Here is a 25,491-nt window from a genome sequence, read left to right on the forward strand (position 1 = left end):
ATCAACTAATGGGCAAAACAGCCAGCTAGCATCAAAACGGCAGTATCAAATTCACACATAACAGTATTAACCCTAAATGTAAATGGGCTAAATGCACCAATCAAAAGACACAGACTGGCAAATTGGATAAAAAGCCAAAATCCATTGGTGTGCTGTATCCAGGAAACCCATCTCACATACAAGGATACACAAAGGCTTAAAATAAAGGGATGGAGGAAGATTTACCAAGCAAATGGAGAGCAAAAAAAAGCAGGAGTTACAATTCTCATCTCTGATAAAATAGACTTTAAAACAACAAAGATCAAAAGAGACAAAGAAGATCATTATATAATGGTAAAAGGATCAATACAACAAGAAGAGCTAATGATCCTAAATATATATGGACCCAATACAGGAGCACCCAGATATATAAGGCAAGTTCCTAATGACTTACAAAGACTTAGACTCCCACACAATAATAGTGGGAGACTTTAACACTCCACTGTCAATATTAGACAGATCAACCAGACAGAAAATTCACAAGGATATCCAGGGCTTGAACTTAGACCTAGAACAAGAAACCTAATAGACATTTACAAAACTCTCCACCCCAAATCTACAGAATATACATTCTTCTCAGCTCCACATCACACCTACTCTAAAATTGACCACATAATTGGAAGTAAATCACTCCTCAGCAAATACAAAAGAACGGAAATCATAACAAACAGTCTCTCAGACCATAGTGCAATCAAGTTAGAACTCAGAATTCAGAAACTAACTCAGAACCACACAGCTTCATGGAAACTGAACAACTGGCTCTTGAATGTTGACTGGGTAAACAATGAAATGAATGCAGAAATAAAGAAGTTCTTCGAAACCAACGAAAATGAAGAAACAACATACCAGAATCTCTGGGACACATTTAAAGCCGTCTCTAGAGGAAAATATATAGCAACAAGTGCCCACATGAGAAGAGTGGAGATATCCAAAATTGACACCCTATCGTCAAAATTGAAAGAGCTAGAGGAGCAAGTTCAAAAAAACTCAAAACCTAGCAGAAGACAAGAAATAACTAAGATCAGAGCAGAACTGAAGGAGACAGAGACACGAAAAATACTTCAGAAAATCAATAAATCAAGGAGCTGGTTTTTTGAAAACATCAAAGAAATAGACAAACCATTAGCCAGATTAATAAAAAGGAAAAGAGAGAATAACCAAATAGATGCAATAAAGAATGATAAAGGGGAAATCACTGCAGATCCCATAGAAATTCAAACCATCATCAGAGAATATTAAAAACAACTCTATGCACATAAACTAGTAAACCTGGAAGAAATGGATAAATTCCTGGACACTTTCTTCCTCCCAAGCCTAAACCAGGAAGAAGTCGAAACCACGAATAGACCAATAACAAGACCTGAAGTTATGGCACCAATTAAGAGCCTACCACACACAAAAAGCCCAGGTCCAGATGGGTTCACAGCCGAATTCTACCAGACACACAAAGAGGAACTGTTACCATTCTTCTGAAACTATTCCAAATAATCCAAAAACAGGGAATCCTTCACAAATCATTTTATGAGACCAACATCATCCTGATACCAAAACCCAGCAGAGACTCAAAAAGAAAAGAAAATTTCAGGCCAATATCCATGATGAACATAGATGCAAAAATCGTCAATAAAATACTGGCAAGCCAACTGCAATAGCACGTCAAAAAGCTTATCCACCATGATCAAGCAGGATTCATCCTGGGGATGTAAGGCTGGTTCAACATATGCAAGTCCATAAATGTAATTCACCACATAAACAGAACCAAAAACAAAAACCACATGATTATCTCAATCAATGCAGAGAAGGCCTTTGACAAAATTTAACAGCCCTTTATGCTAAAAACCCTCAATAAACTCAGTATTGACAGAACATATCTCAAAATAATGAAAGGTATTTACGACAAACCAACAGCCAATATCATACTGAATGGGCAATAACTGGAAGCATTCCCTTTGAAATCTGGCACTAGACAAGGTTGCCCTCTCTCACCACTTCTATTCAATATAGTACTGGAAGTTCTATCCAGAACAATCAGGCAAGAAAAAGAAATAAAGGGTATTCAAATAGAAAAGGAGGAAGCCAAATTGTCTCTATTTGCAGATGACATGATAGTATATCTAGAAGACCCCATTGTCTCAGCCCAAAAATCTCCTGAAACTGATAAGCAACTTCAGCAAAGTCTCAGGATACAAAATCAATGTGCAAAAATCACAAGCATTCCTATACACCAATAACAGACTTAAAGAGAGCCAAATCAAGAACGAACTGCCATTCACAATTGCTATAAAGAGAATAAAATACCTAGGAATACAATTAACAAGAAATGTAAAGGACCTCTTCAAAGAGAACTACAAACCACTGCTCTGCGAAATAAGAGAGGACACAAACAGATGGAGAAACATTCCATGTTCATGGTTAAAAAGAATCAATATTGTGAAAATGGCCATACTGCCCAAAGTAATTTACAGACTCAACACTATTCCCATTAATCTACCAATGACCTTCATCACAGAACTGGAAAAAAAAAAAAACCACCTTAAACTTCATATGGAACCAAAAGAGAGCCCACATAGCCAAGTCAATTGTAAGCAAAAAGAACACAGCAGGAGGCATCACACTACCAGACTTCAAACTATACTACAAGGCTACATGATACTGGTACCAAATCAGCATGATACTGGTACCAAAACAGAGATATAGACCAATGGAACAGAACAGAGGCATTGGAGGCAACACAACACATCTACAACCATACAATCTTTGATAAACCTGACAAAAACAAGCAATGGGGAAAGGATTCCCTGTTTAATAAGTGGTGTTGGGAACACTGGCTAGCCATGTGCAGAAAGCAGAAACTGGACCCCTTCTGGACACCTTACACCAAAAATTAACTCCAGATGGATTAAAGACTTAAACACAACCTAACACCATAAAAACCCTAGAAGAAAATCTAGGCAAAACCATTCAGGACAGAGGAGTAGGCAAGGCCTTCATGACCAAAATATCAAAAGCATTGGCAACAAAAGCCAAAATAGACAAATGGGACCTAATCAAACTCCACAGCTTCTGCATAGCAAAAGAAACAATCATTAGAGTGAATCAGCAACCAACAGAATGGGACAAAATGTTTGCAGTTTACCCATCTGTCAAAGGGCTGATATCCAGAATTTACAAAGAACTCAAACAGATTTACAAGAAAAAAACAAACAAGCCCATTCAAAAATGGACAAAGGATATGAACAGACACTTTGCAAAAGTAGACATACATGAGGCCAACAAACATATGAAAAAATGCTCATCATCACTGGTCATTAGAGAAATGCAAATCAAAGCTACATTGAGATACCATTTCACACCAGTTAGAATGACGATCATTAAAAATCTGGAGACAACAGATGCTGGAGAGGATGTGGAGAAATAGGAACACTTTTACACTGCTGGTGGGAGTATAGATTAGTTCCACCATTGTGGAAGAGAGTGTGGCGATTCCTCAAGGACCTAGAAATAGAAATTCCATTTGACCCAGCAATCCCATTACTGGGTATATATCCAAAGGATTGTAAATTGTTCTACTAAAAGGACACATGCAGATGAATGTTCATTGCAGCACTGTTTACAATAGCAAAGACCTGGAACCAACCCAAATGCCCATCAATGATAGACTGGACAGGGAAAATGTGGCACATATACACCAGGGAATATTATGCAGCGGTCAAAAATGATGAGTTCGTGTCCTTTGTAGAGACATGGATGAACCTGAAGAATATCATTCTCAACAAAGTGACACAAGAACAGAAAACGAAATACCGCATGTTCTCACTCATAGGTGGGTGTTGAACAATGAGAACACATGGACACAGGGAGGGAAGCACTACACACTGGGGTCTGTTGGGGGGAATAGGGGAGGGACAGTGGGGGTGGGGAGTTGGGGAGAGATAGCATGGGGATAAATGCCAGATATAAGTGAAGGGGAGGAAGGCAGCAAATCACACTGCCATGTGTGTACCTATGCAACTATCTTACATGTTCTTTACATGTACCCCAAAACCTAAAATGCAATAAAAAGAAAAAACAAATAAAAAATATTTACCCTCCTGTTATCTGGTATTGCCAAGGTGGTTGTCTTCTAAGGTTTTTGTATAGTAGTTTTGAATTTTACATTAAATTTTTTATTCAACTTGATCTGATTTTTTAATATAGTATAAGAAAGAGGTCCAGTTTCAATCTCCTGCCTATGGCTAGCCAGTTATACCATCACCATTTATTGAATAGGGGGCTCTTTCCCAATTGCTTGTTTTTGTCAGCTTTGTCAAAGATGAAATGTTTGTAGGTACCCTTATTCCTGGATTCTCTATTCTGTTCCATTGGCATGTCTGCTATTGTACAAGTACCATGATGTTTTCACTACTCTCACCTTTTTTTATTTTTTAATTTTTTGAGTCAGTCTCTCTGTCACCCAGATTGGAGTACAGTGGCATGATCATGGCTCACTGCAACCTCTGCCCAGGTTCAAGCAATTCTGCCCCAGTCTACTGAGTAGCTGAGACTACAGGAACACACCACCACAACTGGCTAATTTTTGCATTTTTTTTAGTAGAGGCGGGGTTTTATAATGTTGGCTAGGCTCATTTCAAACTCCTGGCCTCAAATGATCTGCCCACCTTGAACCCCCAAAGTGTTGGTATTACAGGCATAAGCCATGGTGCCCAGCCTGCTGTAGCCTTGTAGTATAGTTTGAAGTTGGGTAGCATAATGCCTCCAGCTTTGTTCTTTTTGCTTAGGATTGTCTTGGCTATTTGGGCTCTTTTTTCATTCCATATGAATTTTAAGACAGTTTTTCTAGTTCTGTGAGGAATGTCATTAATAGTTTGATAGGGACAGCATTGATCTCTAATGGTTGTATGGGTACCTACAACTATTTCATCTTTGACAAAGCTGACAAAAACAAGCAATTGGGAAAGGGTTCCCTATTCCATAAGTGATAATGGTATAACTGGCTAGCCATAGGCAGAAGATTGAAACTGAACCTCTTTCAAATGACAGTATGGCCATTTTAATGATAGTCATTTTTCTTATCCATTAGCAGGGAATGTTTTCCCATTTATTTGTGTTATCTCTGATTTCTTTTACTAGCATTTTGTAGTTCTCAGACTAGGGATCTTTCAACTACCTGGTTAGCTGTATTCCTAAGTATTTTATTCTTTTCGTGGTGATTGTGAATGAGCTTGAATTCCTGATTTCGGTCTCTACTTGACTATTGCTGGTGTAAAGGAAGGCTAGTAATTTTTATAAGTTGATGTTGTAGTCTGAGACTTCACTAAATTTGTTTATCAGCTTATGGAGGTTTGGGGCCAATACTATGAGTTTTTCTTTATATAGAATCATGTCGGGCCGGGCGCGGTGGCTCATGCCTGTAATCCCAGCACTTTGGGAGGCCGAGACGGGTGGATCACAAGGTCAAGAGATTGAGACCATCCAGGTCAACATGGTGAAACCCCGTCTCTACTAAAAATACAAAAATTTAGCTGGGCATGGTGGCACGTGCCTGTAATCCCAGCTACTCGAGAGGCTGAGGCAGGAGAATTGCCTGAGCCCAGGAGGCAGAGGTTGCGGTGAGCCGAGATTGCGCCATTGCACTCCAGCCTGGGTAACAAGAGTGAAACTCCGTCTCAAAAAAAAAAAAAAAAAAAGAATCATGTCATCTGCAGACAAGGAGAGTTTGATTTTCTCTCTTCCTATTTGGATTCCTTTTTTTCTTTCTCTTGTCTGATTGCTCTGGTCAAGACTTCCAATACTATGTTGAATAGGAGTGGTGAGAAAGAGGCATCCTTTCCCTGTGCCAGTTTTCAAGGCAAATACTCCTAGGTTTTGCCCATGGAGTATGATGTCGGCTGTGGATTTGTGATAGAGAGCTCTTATTATTTTGAGGTATGTTCCTTCTATACCTAGTTTATTGAGTTTTTAACTTGAAAGGACATTGAATTTTATCAAAAGCCTTTTCTGCATCTATTGAGATGATCATGTGCTTTTGTCTTTAGTTCTGTTTATGTCATGAATCACATTTATTTTTTTGCATATGTTGAACGAACTTGCATCCCAGGGATAAAGCCTACTTGATTGTAATGGGTAAGGTTTTCGATGTGCTGCTGGATTCAGTTTGCCAGAATTTTGCTGAGAATTTTTGCTTCAATATTCATAGGGATATTGGCCAAAAGTCTTCTTTTTTGTTGTGTCTCTGCAAGATTTTGGTATCAGGATGATGGATTCATTAAGTTAAGGAAGAATCCCTCCTCCTTAATTTTTTTTGAATATTTTCAATAGGAATTGTTTCAGCTCCTTTTTATACATCTGGTAGAATTAGGCTATGAATCCTTCTGATCCTGGGCTTTTGTTTTTATTGGTAGGATATTTATTACTGATTCAATTTCAAAGCTTGTTATTGGTCTGTTCAGGGCTTCCATTTCTTCCATGCTCAGTCTTTGGAAGGTGTATGTGTACAGGAATTTGTTATTTTCTTCCAGGTTTTCTAGTTTGTGTACATACCAGTGTTTGTAATATACTCTGATGGTTATTTGTATTTCTGTGTGGTCAGTGGTCATATCTCCTTTGTCATTTCTAATTGTGTATATTTGGATCTACTCTCTTTATTGGTCTAGCTAGCAGTCTGTCTTATTAATTTTTTTCAGTAAACCAACTCCTGGATTTGTTGACCATTTGAATGTTTTTTTGTGTCTTAATCTCCTCCGATTCATGTGTAATTTTGGTTACTTCTCATCTTCTGCTAATTTTGAGGTTTGTTTGCTCTTGCATCTCTAGTTCTTTATTGTGATGTTAGCTTGTTAAATTGAGATGTTCTTAACTTTTCTATATGAGCATTTAGTACTGTAAATTTCCCTCTTAACACTGCCTTAGCTTTGTTGCAGATATTCTGGTATCTTTATTTTCACTAGTTTCAAAGAACTTCTTGATTTCTGCCTTAATTTTATCATTATTTACTCAAACATCATTTGGGAGCATATTATTTAATTTTCAGATAATTGTATGGTTTTGAGATATTTTCTTAATCTTGATTTCTAATTTTATCACACTGTTGTCCAAAAGAGTGGTTGGTATAATATCAGTTCTTTTGCATTTGTTGAGGATTTTTTTTGTCTGACTGTATGGTCAATTTTAGTATGTGTGTCATGTGGCAATGCCAAGAATGTATATTCTGTTGTTTTGGGTGTAGAGTTCTGTAGATGTCTACCATGTCCATTTGATCCAGTGCTGAGTTCAGGTTCTGAATGTCTTTGTTAATTTTCTGCCTTTGTGATCTAGTTAATACTGTCAGTGGAAAGTTGATGTTTTCCACTATTATTCTGTGGGAGTCTAAGTCTTTTTGAACGTCTCTAAGAACTTGCTTTATAAATCTGGGTGCTCCTGTGTTAGGTGCCTATATATTTAGAATAGTTAAATTTTCTTGTTGAATTGAACCCTTTACCATTATACAATGCCTTTCCTTTTTTTTTTAATCTTTGTCGGTTTAAAGTCCGTTTTGTTTGGTATTAAATTAGGGTTATGAACCCAGATTTATTCTGTTTTTCACTTGCTTGATGGATTTTTCTCCATCCCTTTATTTTGAACATATGGATATCATTGTATGTGATATGGGTCTCTTGAAGACAGCAAATCATTGGGTCTTAGTTCTTTAACTAGCTTGCCACTCTGCCTTTTTTAATAATTCAGGTATTTGGCCCATTTACATTCAATGTTACTATTGATATATATGAATTTGATCCTGCAATTGTGGTGTTAGCTGATTATTATGCAGACTTACTTGCATGGTTGCTTTATAGTGTCACTGGTCTTTGTACTTAAGTATGTTTCTGTAATGGCCAGTAATAGTCTTTCCTTTTCATATTTAGTGCTTCTTTCAGGAGCTCTTGTAAGGTAGTTCTGATAGTAACAAATTCCTTTAGTATTTACTTGTCCGAAAATGATTGTATTTTTCCTTTGCTTATGAAGCTTAGTTTGGCCAAAGATAAAATTCAGAGTTGGAATTTCATTTCTTTAAGAATGGTGAATATTGTCCCTCAATCTCTTCTGTCTTGTAAGGTTTCTGCTAAAAGTTCTGCTGGTAGTCTGATGGGTTTCCCTTTGTAGGAATCTACAATGGGAAGGTGTATATATTTTAACATATTTTTTTTTATTTTGTCCTCTAGAATCTGAAGGTTATGTGGATTCGGGATGGCCTTCTTGTGAAATATCTTACTAGGGTTTTCTGCATTTCCTGACTTTGAATATTGACCTCTCTAGCTATGTTTGGGAAGTTCTCATGCATGATATCCTAACATATGCTTTCCAAGTTGCTTCTATTATCCCCATCTCTTTCAGGAACATCAATGAGTAGCTTCTGTTTCTTTTCAGTATCTCATATTTCTTAGAGGTTTTTTTCATTGTTTTTGTTCTTTTTTCTCTATTCTAGTCTAACTATCTTATTTTAGAAAGCCAGTCTTCAGGCTTCAGGATTCTTTCCTCAACTTAGTCTTTTCTTCTAAGACTTAATATCAGCAATTGCATTATAAAATTCTTGTAGTGTGTTTTTCAGCTCTATCAGGTCAGTCACATTACTTTCTATGTGGGCTACTTTGTCTGTCAGGTCCTGTAATGTTTTATTGTTGTATTAGTCCATTTTCACACTGCTGATAAAGATATATTCAAGACTGAGTAACTTATGCAGGAAAACACATTTAATGGACTTAGAGTTCCACATGGCTGGGGAAGACTAACAATCATGGCAAGTCATATCTTATATGGATGGCAGGAGGCAACGAGAGAATAATGAAAATTCAAATGCAGAAACACCTGATAAGATCATCATATATCATGAGACTTATTCACTACCACAAGAAAAGTATAGGGGAAATGACCCCCATGATTCAATTATCTCCCACTGGGTCATTCCAACACATATGGGAATTATGGGATTATAATTCAAGATGTGGGGACAGAGAGCCAAACCATATCAATTGTGATTCTTAGCTTCTTTGCATTGGGTTTCAACATACACGTGCACCACTGTGATCTTCAGGCTATTCATATTCTGAATTCTATTTCTGTCATTTTAGCTATCTCATCCCAGTTGAGAATCCTTGCTACAGAAGTGGTGAAGTTGGTTGCGGATAGAGGGCACATTGACTATTCGAGTTGTCAGAGTTCTTGCATTTTTGTTGTTGTTGTGTTTTTTTGGTTGTTGTTGTTTTTCTCTCTTCTTTGTGGACTGATGTTCCTTCAATCTTTGAATGTAAAAAGTATTGGGAAACATAAAAATTAAATTAAATATTTACAAGGAATTTTTCTTAAAAACCCCCTATGAACCTCTCCTGAGGCTGCCAGCTCATTCTATAATATTGTATATTATGCATATTAATAACACAGACTCTATATCATCGAAGAAAAAGATCATCATAATAGTCACAGAGAAAATATCACTGATCATCCAAGAAGAAAACCAAGTATCTTTACGATCTGAAAGAAGAGAAACACTACAATTTACTAGAATTTTCCATGAACCATATACTGAGATAAACAAATTGTGTTCTAGTCCCGGTTATTTTCTAAACTTTCTTTTTAAATACAAAGTTATTTACCCTCTCTGGGTTTGTTTTATCTTATAATAAATACATAGATTATCATAAGTGACTGCTAATCTATATAGTCCCTTTACACTTTGGTGTTAGACATTGGGATTCCTGATTGCAGTTTATGCATACAATATCACCCTTAAATACAACGTTCTGTTTCTTAAAACAATTTCTTTTTCTTACCTGAGTTTTTAAGAAATAAATTGAGCTGTTGTTAAAGCTATTCTAATCTTATTTATGACATTAATTAGTTCTCATTTGCTTTTGTTTTTTAATGAATGCAAATATATAATTAATAAGAACTTACTTGAATACTATTATTTTTAGATACAGCACTTATTTCCACTCTATAATTATCCCTGTATATTTTCACTATATCTGTTTTTTATTTTCAAAGTGGCAGTTGATTGATTTGTTGGGTTTCACAAACTGACTTACTGAAAATATCATTTTAGTATAACCTTTAATTATATATTTTTTTCATTGAAAAAGTTTCCAGATTATCTGAAAGCATGCCTTGAAACGTTTTTATTTTATTTGTAAGAAAGGTTTTTTATTAGTTTAGAATAATTTTACAAGATGAGACATTTAATGATCTACTGGTAATTTCACATTTAGATAACAGAGATAAAAATATAGCATGACTATTTTAACATTCTTCTTCCTAAATAACTGTAATTCTAAATGATAAATAATCAACAGTATTGTATTGGTTCATATAAAATGGCCACTTGTACAGTTAGGTTATATACTTATTTTGCATAAAACAATAATGAAAAGTAATAAATCCTTCTTGGGACTTGATAACCTGACTATACATTTTTAAAAGTATGATAAAATCTGTCTTCAATGATACTTAAAATTGAAGATAATTAAAATCCACTTGGTTTCTTCTACTTGATCAAAAAAACTATAATTCATTGGAGAAATAGACCCAATAGGGGTAATTTTTTAAACTATATTAAGGTCTCAGTAACTTAGTCTACTCTCATAAACAGCATAGTCAAGATTTTAGTATATTTGGAGTTATTTCCAATTTGAAAAATATTGATTTATCAAATGCCTAGGAAGACTTCTTTTTATTGGAAGCTCAGATTCTTCAGTTGAATGATGAAATATTTTATCTAAAAGGGAACTAATTGTGTTGATAAAATATGAACAAAAGATGACCCTTAATAAAGGCATTTTGTTTCTTAGAAAGCAATTATTTCTTTGCTGTAATTTTTAGGAAATATATTCTTATGAGAAAAAGTCATTTTCCTAAACAATGTACATTATGGCCAATTGTAATAGAGAAAAAATTACTGAAAAAATGCAATCGTTGCTTGTCTGTAGACAAATACAAGCAATGAAATCCAATAACAATATTTTTTCCTTTTGTTTCTTAGGATCACATCTTAAAAAGGCATGTTTTCTGTCATACTTTTCTTGTTCAGGAGATTTTGAAATATGGTCTAATTTTTTGAAAATTCAGTATAATAAAAGCCATGTCATTTTAATCCCCCTGGAACCAGTTTCCTTATTTACATTTTCTTCACCAGTGCTCTTTATTTCTTCATGTGGTCTTAAGTTTTTGTATCATATTCTCTTATTTCACTATGAAGAATTCCTTTAATATTTCTTATAGGGCAGGTCTGTTAGCAATAAATTCTCTCAAGTTTTGTTTATATGGGAATGTCTTAATTTATCTTTCCTTTTGGAAGGATGATTTTATCAGATGTAAAGTTCTTGGTTAATAGTCTCTTCTTTTTCAGCACTTTGTGTATATCATACCACTGCTTCCTAGCCTCCATTTTTTTTTAATTGAAAGTCAACAGTTAATCTTACTGATGATTTCTTATATTTGATGAGTTATTTTTCTCTTATGGTTTTCAAAATTCTCTTTTGTCTTTGTCTTTCAATAACTTGCATTATGATTCTAGGTGAGATCCTTCTGAATTTACCCTACTTAAAAGTGAAACTTCTTGATTTTTTTAACCCTTATTTTAAGTTCAGTGGTACATGTGCCGATTTGTTATATGATTGTTTAGAATCCGATTTTTAATAAAAATTTGGAAATTTTCAGCCATTAATTCTTCAAATCGTTTTTCTTTCTTTTTGTACTCACCTCCTATAACTCCAATTATGCATATATTGGTGTGGTTATGGTTTCCCATAAAGCTGAGAGACTATGTTTATTTTTTCTTTGTTTTATTCCTTCTGCCACTGAAATTGAATATTCTCAACTGACCTATCTTCAAGTTTATTGATTCTTCTGAGAGGTCAAATCTTTTGTTGAACCCCTCTAGTGAATTTTTTATTTTAGTTATCATAATTTTTAACTGCAGAATTTGTATTTGGTTCTTTTCTAATATTTTTATCCCTTTGTTTTTATTCTGTATTTGATAAATTGTTTGGTCAACCTCTTGTTTCCCCTGAAGTCATATTGCTACCTTAGGCAGCTATAATATTAACTAATAGAAAATGATTGTTTCCAATAAAATACTAGAGATATGGTTTTTATCACTAAGTGAGGCTTGAGCTAGATCAAATAAAAATAAGCATTGGGGATTGGGCTTTTCCAAAGAGCTGCAAGACAAATTAAATAATGACAATTCTATGAAGTTGAGGTCGTTAAGCAGCATATTACTAAAAACTTACACAAATAGAAAAAAAAATTCTGAGTTCTGAAGTAGTCATGGCAGTGTGAGCATATACACTCCAAACAAATGCTCAAAGTGGAAATGAATTCAGCCCACAGAAACTCTGTACTTTTATGGCCTTAAGGGCTTTGTAAATTCTACTATGTTTTCAATTACACAAAGATGGAAAGAGAGAAAACTTTAAGGAATAATGGGAAGAATGCATTTCAATAAATAAAAAACCCTCAAGTTTTTAAAGAAAGGGACATAGTTTAAGCAATATCAGAATTAACTACATTCAAATAGTACAGAATGTTTCAAAGCAATTTAATTTGAATTGCATACATTTCAAGAGTTTAAGAAAGGATTTACATTTAGAAATAAAATCAGACCAAATACCAATTTTATAAATCTTTTCTTCTTTCTCTTAATATTAGGCTTACTAGACAAAATACAAGACACCCTAATAAAATTGAATATCAGATAAACAACAAATAATTTTTTAGTATAAGTGTGTCCCTAATGTTGCATGGGACATAGCTATACTAAAAAGATTTTTATTATTTACCTGAAGTTCAGACTTAACTGAGTGTTCTGTTTTGTTTTTGCTGCTTGATTTTTCTGTATCTGACAACCCTACTTAATATATAGTACATTCAGCTTAATCCACATTCTTACTGTCTTTACGCTGAAATCTGTGTTCTCAACCTTATCCTGATAATTGGAAGTTCCCACTCCAAACTGCACAGAATGATATTTTGCTCTCCATGGATAATAATGTCAATATTTAGCATCCTTCAAAACAATTTAGCTTTAACCTTCCTCTACTGCTTTACCTATTCCTTCTCTTTCAGAACTGCCAAATAAAAATATTTCTTCCCTTGGAAATCTGTGCTCCAGCCACATCTTAGCTTTTGTATAATGTTCCTTCAGTTTGTAACAAGCTATTCTTTCTGCATTTCCCATCTTCTTTTTATTGTATACCTACTCATGTATCAAATTCAAGTTCAAATACACCCCCCTTTCTATAAATTTTTACTCCTTCAGACAGAGTTAGGGAGTCACTCCTCTTTGAAATTGTGCTCTTGTGTAACTATGTATTTATTACTATTGCAGTACTCATGCTACATTGAATTACAATGAAACCCCACAGTAATAAGAAATTGGATATTGCTTGGTTGGTAATTAGCTCCTTCACTTGCTCCTCACTTTTATAGGGGAGCAGGAGACAAGCTAACATTTCATCTTGACTTGGGGGAAAGGGCAGGATTTAGGGGAGAGATGCTGTAGGCAGTCCCGTTATGGGATGCCTTGCAAAGGGTAGACAGTAAACCTCGTGTGCTCCTTGATGTGAACCACATCTAATTTGTGAATAGAATGGGTTCCTCACTCAGGTAACAGAGACCTTCCTGAATCACTAACTTTCCCCAGGAAAACCAAAACACTGCTACTGTCTCCATCCTTATTCAAGCTGGAACAGACAAGCACCAATAGAAAGCATCAAATTGTAACTTTGATGGAAAAATATAGGTGGATCCTGAAATATAAAGAAGTCTAGCTTTGTGTAGACTTGCCTTCAGTAATCTTTCAGTAATGTGACCATATTTTTCACCTGATTTGATTTTGGAGGAACCCACTGATAAAATTAAGGCAGGGTGTTCTGTGTTATTTTTCCCTAAATGTTTCTTTTATTGGACAATGAGTTCCATGACTACAATGATTATGGTTTATTCATCTCTCTAATATCAGAGCCCAACTTAGTCCCCAACTCAGAGTAAGTAATTTGTGAAAGAATACTCTCATTTGTTGAGTAAATAAATGAAATACAATGTATCATTTGCTTTATCAAAAGTTGGAAATATTTAAATCTGATGTTAGTATAATTATACAGATTCATTTAGCTTGCCCAAGCCTGTCATTCTACAATTGTTCATTTTCATCATAATTTATCCTGGCAATGAAAAGATGTTTCTAACTTTCATTATACTATTAATAAACCTTTGTGTTTAGATCTTGGCAATGCCATTGTTGTGGACTAAAGCCATCATATTTGAGTGTGGATTACAACAATATCCCTAGAGGTACTACATCTTCAATGAGTTTTTCAAATCTTAACTAAGAACCACTAAGATGTTGATGAAAACTGACTTGTTTAGACACAAACTGCATTGTTTAAGCTGAAGTATTTTTAAATCTTAACTTAAAATGTAATTGTAATTATCAACATAAACATTACCATCATGGGTACAGAGATAGTGGTATGCGTGTATATTCAAAAATGCAAATTATACCAAAGAAACTTGTGTTCTTGCTTTCAGTACACAAAAGTTAGCTATAATTTCAATGTGATTATATATCTCACAATTTTTGTAATAGATCTGATTTCAGGAATTTAAATATTTTATTGACTAATAGTTACATTTACTAAATGTTCAATTAAACAATATTTATAACTGAATATGATGTAATTTGTGTATTTTTAAAGTTTATTTACATTAATATATTCACTTGTAAAACTATCCTGTCAAACTAGATTAAGTGCTTTGTTTCAGAAATATGGTAACCAACAAACAGGGTTCACCCCATCCAATCTTAGGCAAAACAACTATATATTATTCCATATTAGTATATACTTTTGGTTCAGCATTTCTATGACCCCTTTGGCTCTTCCGTCATTCATTTTACTCTATTTGTTCATTTTCGTTACTGGTCTAGCCCATCGTCTAGAGACTGCATGAAAATTCAAGTAAAAGTTTGAAACAAACTACCAAAAAGATATAACGAAAGAAAAAGTGCCATTTGGCTGCATTGCCTTGCTCTTCAGAACAATGTTGTATATTATATTACAATGATACAAATGATAACCAGAATGGAGCTGTTTTCTCATTAAGATGAATATAATGAGAATGATAAATGAGTTCAAGTAAAACCTATTCAAAACACACTGTTAAGCTTTATATCACCTCCTTAGATGTTCTATATAGCCTTGTTTCATGATGTCATTATCTCTTTTTGAAATTTAAAAAAAAGCTGGTAGTTTAAGAAATCTGTCACATTTGTATACTACAATCTCTCTAATATAGGAGACATTTTCCTGTCACAGCACTTTTCAGTGAGTACTTAATCTGTTTGCCATTGAGTTCAGGGTAATTTGGAATCACTAAAGATGATGAGTAGTATAACAGACAGAAAGCGTAAGCTGATGTGGGTTCTAGTTTCAGCCCTGGTTTAGTTTCCTACTGCTGCTATAACAAATTAACACACATATAAATGCTTAAAAGAATACATTTTTTAAATATTACAATTCTGTAGATTATAGGTATAACACAGGTCTCACAGAGTCTGACCCATTTCTTGTCTTGTGGGCCCCATTTCTCCATCCTCAATGTCAGTAATTTCACATCTCTTTGACCATTCTATCACAGTCACACACTCTGTGACCCTTCCTGCAGCTGTGAAAGGTGCTTTTAAGAACTCATGTAATTAGGTTGTGCCCAGACAGATCATGCAGGATTATCTCTGCCTATCAAGGTTCTTAATTTTAATCACAGCTGCAAAGTCCCTTTGTCTATGTCTGGGGGTAACATATTCATGGGTTCTAGGAAACCGATATGAACATGTTTGGTGGGGGCATTATTTTGCCTACTACAAGTTTCATTCTTACCAGTTTATGACCTTAGTTAATCATTAAGCACTTTAACTCTTCAGCAAAATGGTGATAATTAATCACTCTGCTGACTAAGGTGACCTTCCTTTATTTTATTCTCTTTGTTTCTTTTCCTAAGATTTGTCATAAAGTCTAAGGTAATGAAGGTGAATTTATTTGCATTTTAGAAATCAAGTTATATTAGTCCCAGATTCGTATTGCAATTTGCTAATATATTCCTTAATTCATATTCTCAGTAAGTAACTGTTGAATACTTACTATGTGTCCAATGCTACTGTACATTTTACAGACATAATGGTGAACAAATAGACAAGGTACTGACTGTTGTGGAGATGTGGAGATTTAATGGAAAGATAAGTCATGTCACTGAAAGAATATTGGGTGAGGGTGAACAAGGTCTACTTCTCTGGGGAGGTAAGCTGAAAGCTATCATACTCAATCTCCAGGAATGACAAGGTGATCTGAAATAAATATAGATTGACTTTGGAAGACAGTAGGAAGAGCATTTCAGGAAAAGAGAAAGCGTCTAAGATGGATTCAAGTTTGGTAAATTCCAGGAACAGCTAGAAGGCCATGTAATTGAGCCAAGTAAGCAAGAGGGGAAGTGAAAGGACTAGGTTGGAAATGTGGGCAAGTAGTTAAGTGAGAAATGGTGAGGAACAAAGCATGTTAATGTTGACCAAGTCCATGTAAGTTTCCCTTTTCCCTATTTTACTGTTCTTAAATGATAACTAACAAAATCACCTTCCTGGGTTTTTTCTTTCTTTAATCTAGATCAGTGATCCCCAAGCTTTTTAGCATCAGGGACAGGTTTCATGGAACACAATTTTTTTCCAAGGACAGGTGGTGAGGGGATGGTTTCAGAATGAAACTGTGCCACCTGAGATGATCAGGCATTAGTTAGAGTCTCATAAGGAGCATGCAACCTTGATCTTTCCATGTGCAGTTCACAATAGAGGTCCTTTCCTTTGAGAATCTCATGCTCTGCAGGGCTGATCTGACAGGAAGCGGAGTTCAGGCAATAAGGTTCACCTGCCACTCACCTCCTGCTGTGCGGCCAGCTTCCTAACATGCTAGGGACTAGTACTGGTCCATGGCCCGAGAGTTGGCAACACCTGATCTAAATGATAAACAAATATAGTAATAAACTATCCTGTAGGGAATTTGGAGAAAAACAAGGAAACATTGAAACCAATATTTTCTGTGCAAAAACTAGTCAGAGAAGTCTGGGAATTCTTGGTCTTTATCAGCTGTGGTCTGAGGATAGAAAAAATTATTTCAGTATTTTTCTAAATATATCTTTAGTTCACCATTACTCTTAAATAAGAAGTTTAGCTTGGCATTACATTCTAGTTGGGTACTTTTGCATTAATATATGGCATCAGGTTCACTGAAGAAAGTAAAATTTTGTGTCTTAGTAATCAGCCTTTCCTTTCTCAATTTTAAAGACATTATATTCTCATTGCTTTGGCTTCTGAAATCTCACTATGATGTGCCTAAGTTGGATTTCTTTTTATCCTCCTAAAATTTGGTATAATTTTCAAATTATGGATATTTATCTCTTTTTAATCTCTCAACTATTATCTCTTCAAATATTGCCTCTTCTACATTCTGTTTCTGGAACTGCTGGAGGTAAATGTTGATGTTTTTTATGCCATCCTTCATGTGTCTTATTCTAACTTACATATTATTTTCTTTCTCCTGCTACAAAATGGGCAAATTTTTTTGTTCTGCCTTCAAGTTCAGGAAGTCTCTCTTCAAATAATAATAAAGAGCAAATATTTTTAAAAAGCTTTCTTGGTATCAGGAACTCTTTGAAGCCCTATCTATATATTAACTCATTTAATTATCACAAAAAGCATAAGCTGTTTATTATCTTATAGATGAGGACATTGTCTAATTTGCTATTTAAACTTTATGCTGAGCTTTTAATTTCAGAATCTGCATTTTTGCATGTTCTACTTTGTCACCAATTTCTTCTTATGAAAAATAGCCAGTTACATTTTTCACAGCCACATTATTGTATTTAATGAATGTCTTCCACAAAAAAATAGACTACATTGTTATACATAGTTTTAGATTTAAATAAATTTTAATTTCCATATATCTTATAGTTTCATACTTGTATCCAACTCATACAGTTTTATTCATTTACCTTCAACTTGTATATCTGAATTCAATTGACTTTTTTATAAGGCATACATCATGTTTTACTTAGTTAGGGTAGGTTAGATTATGCTGTGGTAGCAAATATCTCCATCCCAGTTGCTTACAACCACAAACATTTATGTTTTAACATGCTATATGTCCATCCAAGGTCATCCTTCCTAGAAGCCTCTGATAGAAATGGCAGTTGTCACATTCCATTGGTTAAAGTAAGTCTTGTGGAAAAACCTATTCTTATTGGAGTGAGAAATTAGAATTCTTCCTTGGGGCCTGGCAGGATAACTTGAGCCCGTAATCCCAGCATTTGGGGTGGCCAAGGTCAGCAAATCACTTGAGCCCAAGAGTTCCAGACCCGCCTGGGCCACATGGCAAAACCCAGTCTCTACTAAAAATACTAAAATTAGCCTGGCATGGTAGTCCCCGCTACTGAAGAGGCTGATGTGAGAGGACTGCTTAAATTCTAGAGGCAGAGGTTGCAGTGAGCTGAGATCATGCCACAATACAGTCTGGGTAACAGAGCGAGACCCTGTCTCAAAAAAACGACAATAACAACAAAAAAATTCTTTCCAGAAAGCGTAAGCAAATACTGGTACACAGTTGTTCTACATTCTACATCCACTATTTCAACTACCAAATATTTTACTTCCTCTCCCTTTGACATGTAGCACTAACTTAGTAGTCCTTCAAGGGAAACAAGCGCCAAAGTCCTAATCATTCTCTTCTCTAAGCACATATCCAGAATCAGTGACTTGTGTTGTGTCTCTATCACTTCTAGAGATAAATCCTCTTAAAATTCTCATATGAATGAAATGTCTGGGACCTTACACACTCTCAAAGCACAATGACAGGACAGAGATAAGCTTCTTCAGACCAGGGAAAAATGAGAGAATGTCTCCAAGGGCCTGGCAGGGTACCCTACTACATTTGTCTGTAGCAATTCCCAAACCTTGCTGGGCAGAATCTTCAAAATCCCCTGTCCTCAGGGTGAGGAACATTCTTTTCCAGGCCAAGATTCTACTCTATAAGATTAGTTCCATAATCAATTCCACCCATGAATTTTGGTTCAACTTGAGTTATTTTTCTCTTCCATGATCTTCTCTGGCCACATCTCAAGGGAGCATTTAAAAATATTTCTTCCTAAGGAGCTGAGCAGCTCTTTCAGTATGCTTTCCAGAGGAATTGGGTCCACATTTTGTTAAATATCACAGGTGATTTATACCCAGGTCTATAGTGTTTCAACCAGTACAACTCTTTCAAAAATATCCCTTTCTCAGTTACTACCACCTTGAGCCTATAAAACTTCAGTGGAAAAGCCACAACCATAGAATTTTTTGCTAAAATACATTTTTCCAACCAAAAAAATTTACTGGGTACAAACATAATTAATTCTGTGGTTTTAACAATGGGTATAAGGACAATACTGTCCATTTTATTTTTAATAGGAATTGGATTGTTAAGCTTTCAAGTCACTCAAATGTCTTTGGCTTTATTTTTTACCAATTGAGAATGAGAACCTGTTATTGTCTTCCACACCTGAGGGTTTCTGAAATTCTGGACTTTATTCTTACAGCAGACATTACAGGATAACTTTTTTTGAATTGCCACATCAATACTGGCTGTCTCAATCAATACTACTGGCATTTCTTTGCCGGATATATTTCTCCAAAGTTCTAGAAGCATGTTCTGCCTAAGTGCATGGCAGCAGATGACTCTGAAATGCGTCTTCTACAACATTTTTGAATGTTTCCAAGTGGGATCATGATATGGTGCCAACAGAGGTAGCTGGCTTGAATACTTTCCTTTCTCATTCTTCCCACTTCCTACTTGTGTTTCCTGTTCATCCCAAATAAATTACTTTCAGTTTAATCCTTGGATAGCAAGATAAACTATTGGGAGAATTCAGACTAGCAGAGTTCACTTTTATTCCTCTGTGAAACCCGAAAATTCTTTGCCAAGTACAAATATTTATTGTATTAACTTATTAAATAAAACGATATTAACCAACCAAGCACTGTAACAATTTTCTTCTTGTTGTTAATCTCTTTTCCAAAAGCTACGAACTTGTTACATACTTTACAAATTATTTCATTCAAAAATTATACCAAATTGTTGCCCATGGTTAACGTGGATCACCATCTTTCCAGATTCTAACAACAGTGTTTCCCCTACTCCTTTCAAACTTTGAAGCTATTGACATATAGTGTAGATTTTATATTATTGAAAAATCATATTCATGATATAATTTATGCAATATTTAGGTTGTGCTGCAGTAATTAATAATCTCCAAATCTAATTTACTTACAACAGATGAGATTTATTTACCAGCTGGGCTGGATGTCTTCATTCTAGGACCAAAAATGAAGGGTTAAGCGCTATAAAAATGGCTTGTCATCATAGCAAGAAAGTAAAAAATAAATGCAATAAAACACAAACTAGATCTTTAATAATATTGTCAGTGAGATAAAATACAGAACATTCAGTTACATTTAAATTTGTGATAAATGATGAATACATTTTCAGCATAAGTATATCTCAAGTATTACATATGTCTTCTCATGTAATTACAAGTTTCTTCTCATAGCTAGTGCTTTTGTAGATATGTTTAGAAAAATTCTCCTTATAAAAGTTGCTCATTGTTTATCTGAAATTCAAATTTAACTAGATGTCTAGTATTGTTACTTGTTAACTCTAGCAACCCTACTAATATGGGCTGAATTATTTGTCCCTAAAATGTATATATTGAATACCTAACCCCAAGATATCAGAATTAGGCTGTATTTGGGGATATGGTATTTAAAGAGACTTAAGTTAATATGAGGTCTTAAGATGTACACTAATCCAATCTGACTGGAATCCTTATAAGTGGAAATTTAGACACACAAAGGGACACCAGGAATGTGAGGACACAGAGAAATGCTGGCCATCTGCAAGCCAAAAAGAAAGGCCTCAGGAGAAACCAAACATGCCTCTACCTTAATATTGGAGTTTTAGCGTCCAGAACTGCAGGAAATAAATTATGCTTAAGCCACTCACTGTACAGTACTTTGTTATGACAGCCCTAGGAAACTAGTACACCTATTCTTTATGCTTCTGCTAGAAAGTGAAACATACCATTTATGCTTTCACTTTCTTGGCTAAAGCTGATCACATGGCCAAGCCTGACTTCCAGGGGACAGAGATGTACAATTTTGCCTCTTGGTGGGGAAGCAAGTATTGATAGAAAGTAACAAAATCTATCACCTTTTTCTATTCCTTTAGTGTAGAATCAAAGCCTCATTAAATTATTTGCTGTAATAAACAATAAAGAATCTCATCTTTTGTACTTTAGAAATCAACAAATTCTCTGGGATGTATACACCCAGAAATGTAATTGCTGGGTCACTGTACATATGCACATTGATTTCATTACAAATTTCCTGGAAGCTCTCTATACAGCCTTTGCCATAACCATCTTTCTTTGTCTCAAACTAATCAGTATGAAGTGGCTTCACATTAATTTGCAGTCCTGTAATTTTTAATGAGGTTGCACATTCCTGCATGCATATATTAAACATTTTGTATCCCCTTATATGAGTTGGCCTTTTGTGTCCTCTGTATCTGTTTTTCTATTTGGTTTTCTGTATTGATCTTCTAACTCACTGGAGTTAATTCTAGTTATTAATTATTTGTCTCTTAAATTTCCAAATATCTTCTTTTAGTGTTACCCATTCATTAACTTAGATCATAGTGTCTTTTCCTGAATATCAATTCACTAGTTTAAGGTCGTTATTTTTTCCTTCTCATAGCTAGTGCTTTTGTAGACATGTTTAGAAAAATTCTCCTGGGTTTTTCACAAATAGTTTCTGAATATTCCGCTGGGTTTACAGTTTTACTCTTCCCATTTGGGATTTTAGTAATGTAGACTCTATGGATTTTTTTTCTATATAGACTGTATGGTCTATATGGACTCTATTTTTTCCATGTGGTCTATATGAACTCTATGTTTTTCTACATAGTATCTACATGTTAGTTACTAAATGTTAGTTTTCTACATGGTAACTAAATGTTTCCAAGACCATTATATAATTCATTGATTCCCCATCAAAGTATGCTGTCATTCCTATTAGATATCATATCCCTATATCTGCATAAATCTGTTTCTGGGCTCTCTGTTCTGCCCTCTGAATTCTTTGTCTGTTTCTTTATTAAGATCTTGTTTTATTAATTATGATGATTTTGTAATATGTTTTAAAATCTTGTAGAAAATGTATTCTCTTTTTTCTCTTAATTTTCACAATTACCTGATATATTTGAGAATATTTATTTTTCTACTTATTTTTGAATTACTCAAAAATTCTTTTTAAGGTAGAAATGGAATTTAAAGGTAACTGGTTGATTGTTAACATCTTTACATGTAAAATTATCCCTTCCATAAATATATTATTCAGATGTTCTTTTGTATCCTGCAATAGAGTTTAAATTATTTTCTGCTCTAATGGTCATATGTGTCTTTAGTTGGGGCAATTCTTAATTTTTTATTAATTTAGTAAATGATACCTTTCTCTATATTATTTTATTATTATTGATTTTCAGAAATGTCACTAATTTTTGGTATGTTGACCTTGTATTCAACAACTTTTCAAACCCTATTATTAGTTCTTACAGACTATTATTGATTCTACTGAGTTTTGTGGAAAATTACCTCATCTGCAAATAATAACATGCCTGGTTATCTTGTCTATTTTTCTTGCACAATTGTATGTTATGCTCATGTCAGATCTCTCTGCAATTTGATGAACAGTAGAATTGACAGAGAATCACAGTCTTAATGCCAGCTTCAAAGGGAATGCGTATCAAGTTAAGGAAAATGTTGACGTAGGCTTTATTCTGAGTCTTTACCCATTTAAATTCTAGCTTTCGTTTTCTGAGAATTCTTTTTACCGTAAGTAAGTGTAGGCCTTTTTCAAATGCTTTTTCTGAATCTATGAAGTTGGTCATTTGAATTTTTCTCTTTATGCATATTAATGTGGATAATTATAATAAAATTGATTATTGTTTCTCTCCTCATGGCTAGTATTTTTCAAATTGTGTTTAAGCAATCTTTCTTACCAATATTTCTCACAGATTATATCCTATTATTTATTCTATTGACTTTATAATTTCATTTTTCATGTTCTGAGCTTGAAAGATTTTTCTAAAACTGAGTCATCTTTATATACTTATTTGATAAGTATTTGTATTTTATGTTGTTTAAGTTTTTAATATTTTGCTTAAGATATTTGCATATGTTTTTATGAGTAAATTTGCTCTTTTTTTCTCACGTTTTTCTTATTTCATTTTACCCTCAAGACTATATCAGCCTCATAAAAAAAGCTGGGTTGGGCTGTGCTTGGTTGGCCTGGGCTTGATAACTCATACAGGTAATCCCAGCAATTTGGCAGGCCAAGGCAGGCAGAATTCTGGAGCACAGGAGTTCAACACCATTCTGGCCAACCTGACTAAACCCCATCTCAAAAGAAAAATTTAAAAATTAGCCGGCATGGTGGTGCATGCCTGTAGCTCCAGCTACTCAGGAGGCTCAAGTGGGAGGAATGGTTGAACCCAGGGTGTGGAGGTTACAGTGAGCCATAGTCATTCTATTGCACTCCTGCCTGGGCAACAGAGCAAGAATCTGCCTCAAAAAAACAGCAGAAACAGCTGATAATCTTCTCCTTTATTACTTTTTTCTTTCCAGAATAACTTGTATTAAAGAAATATTAATTCCCTTCTAATATCTTGACATTAAAATTTTTCTGAGAAAATAAATTTTATTTCTATTGTTCTTATTCTATTTCTTGTGTCAATTATTACATTTTATTTTTATTTATCTATTTCACCTTTTAAATGTATTAATGAATACTTTATAATATTTTATAGTGATTAATCTCTTATTACAGATGAAATTATTTCCTCCTTTGTCTTTTTGTTTTTTTCTGAAACAATTTCCATTTTTTCTCCTTCTTGTCCTCCTTTTTGTTCACTTCAGTCTTACCAGAGATTTCTCAATGTTGTTAGATTTTTGAAGAACCATGTTTTGGTTTTATTAATTTTATGTATATTTGATTCCCTATTCCATTAACTAGTGCCACCAAATGTACAATTTCTTCTTTGATTCTTTGTGTTTATTCTATCTTTATTTTTATAGCTTCTTTTGTCAGACTCTTTGCTTATTTGTTTTCAATGAGTGCTGTTTCTTCACAGTCAAAACCTAAATTTTCATTGAGTACTGCTTTAGATTCATGCTACAAATTTTCACATGTGGTGTTTTTATTGGCATTCAGTTTTAAGTAGTTATCATTTCACCTTTATGATTTTCTGTTTAACCAAGTGATACTTCCAAAGAATTTTTTTAAAGTTTCAGGACATATGGGATTTTAAGCTATTCTTTAATTACTGATATCTAATTTTAATGCCTTATTACCAGAGAACATAGTTTGTACTATTTTGCTGTAATGTGTGGCAATGGATACTGTGGCAGTCTTTCTAGATAGTTTCTTCAGGGATAACTTGCCTAAATTCCAACTTCTAGAAGCATTGGTTGCTGATTGTTCCCAGCTTGTCCCCCACAGGAAATAACCCTCAGATGCAAGGAATGCCTCTTTCAGGGATCTTTCCCTTCCCTGGTTCAGTCTGTAGCCAGTGACTACAGACAGTGATATGCAAAGTCCCTGTCTCACAGTTTGGAAAATATTGGAAGAGCCCTCATCTAGGATTTATTGAGCTTCACTAGAAACCTTTTTGTGAGTCAGGCTCCCTCTCTGCCTAAAACTAGTATTTTCACGTATTTACAGGTATATCTCCTAAAACCACACCCCAAGTATACTCTGCCTATGATTCTCCATCTTAGATCTGTTTCCAGAGAAATGTTAGTGACTGGAGCATGTGTAGTAAAGGGAAAGTATATTCTGTTTTTGTTGATGTAAAATGTTGTAGGCATCTTTTATATTGCCCTGCTTAATTTTTTATTACTTTTTAACTTGATTTATTATTTTCTGAGAGGGGTTATTAAAATATTTTATCTACAATTGTTATTTTATCAATTTCCCCATTGTTACCTAGATTTTACTTTGCATGTTTTAAGACTATGTTGTTAACTGCATATATACTCTGGAACTTTAGCTATTCTTGATAATATTCAGTATGTAATAATTTTCTTTGATGCTTTGGCATTTTTTGTGCCTGAATTTCTTTTTCTGCCTAATAGTACACCTTTACCAAATTTCATTAGCTGCTATTTATATCATGTTTCATTTTCAAGCATTCCATGTGCTGCATCCCCACAGTTAAAGGGCTTTGTCCTACTATAAAGGGAAGCATGAACCAGAATAAAAGTGCCAGGGATAGATGTCTGTTGTTTCTC

At 34.4% G+C, this 25,491-nt stretch overlaps 1 long non-coding RNA gene across 1 annotated transcript in view; it reads right to left on the bottom strand.

The window, feature by feature from the left end:
• The window catches only part of LOC144577993 (uncharacterized), a 64,761-nt gene that overhangs the window by 18,628 nt on the left and 20,642 nt on the right, over nt 1-25,491 (bottom strand). Inside the window, exon 2 of the long non-coding RNA XR_013522907.1 lies at nt 20,416-20,458. This is a non-coding gene — a long non-coding RNA (uncharacterized LOC144577993). The remainder of the gene's footprint in view (nt 1-20,415; nt 20,459-25,491) is intronic.

This window comes from Callithrix jacchus, chromosome 10 (genome assembly GCF_049354715.1).
Source record: "Callithrix jacchus isolate 240 chromosome 10, calJac240_pri, whole genome shotgun sequence".
Taxonomy (NCBI): Eukaryota; Metazoa; Chordata; class Mammalia; order Primates; family Cebidae; genus Callithrix; species Callithrix jacchus.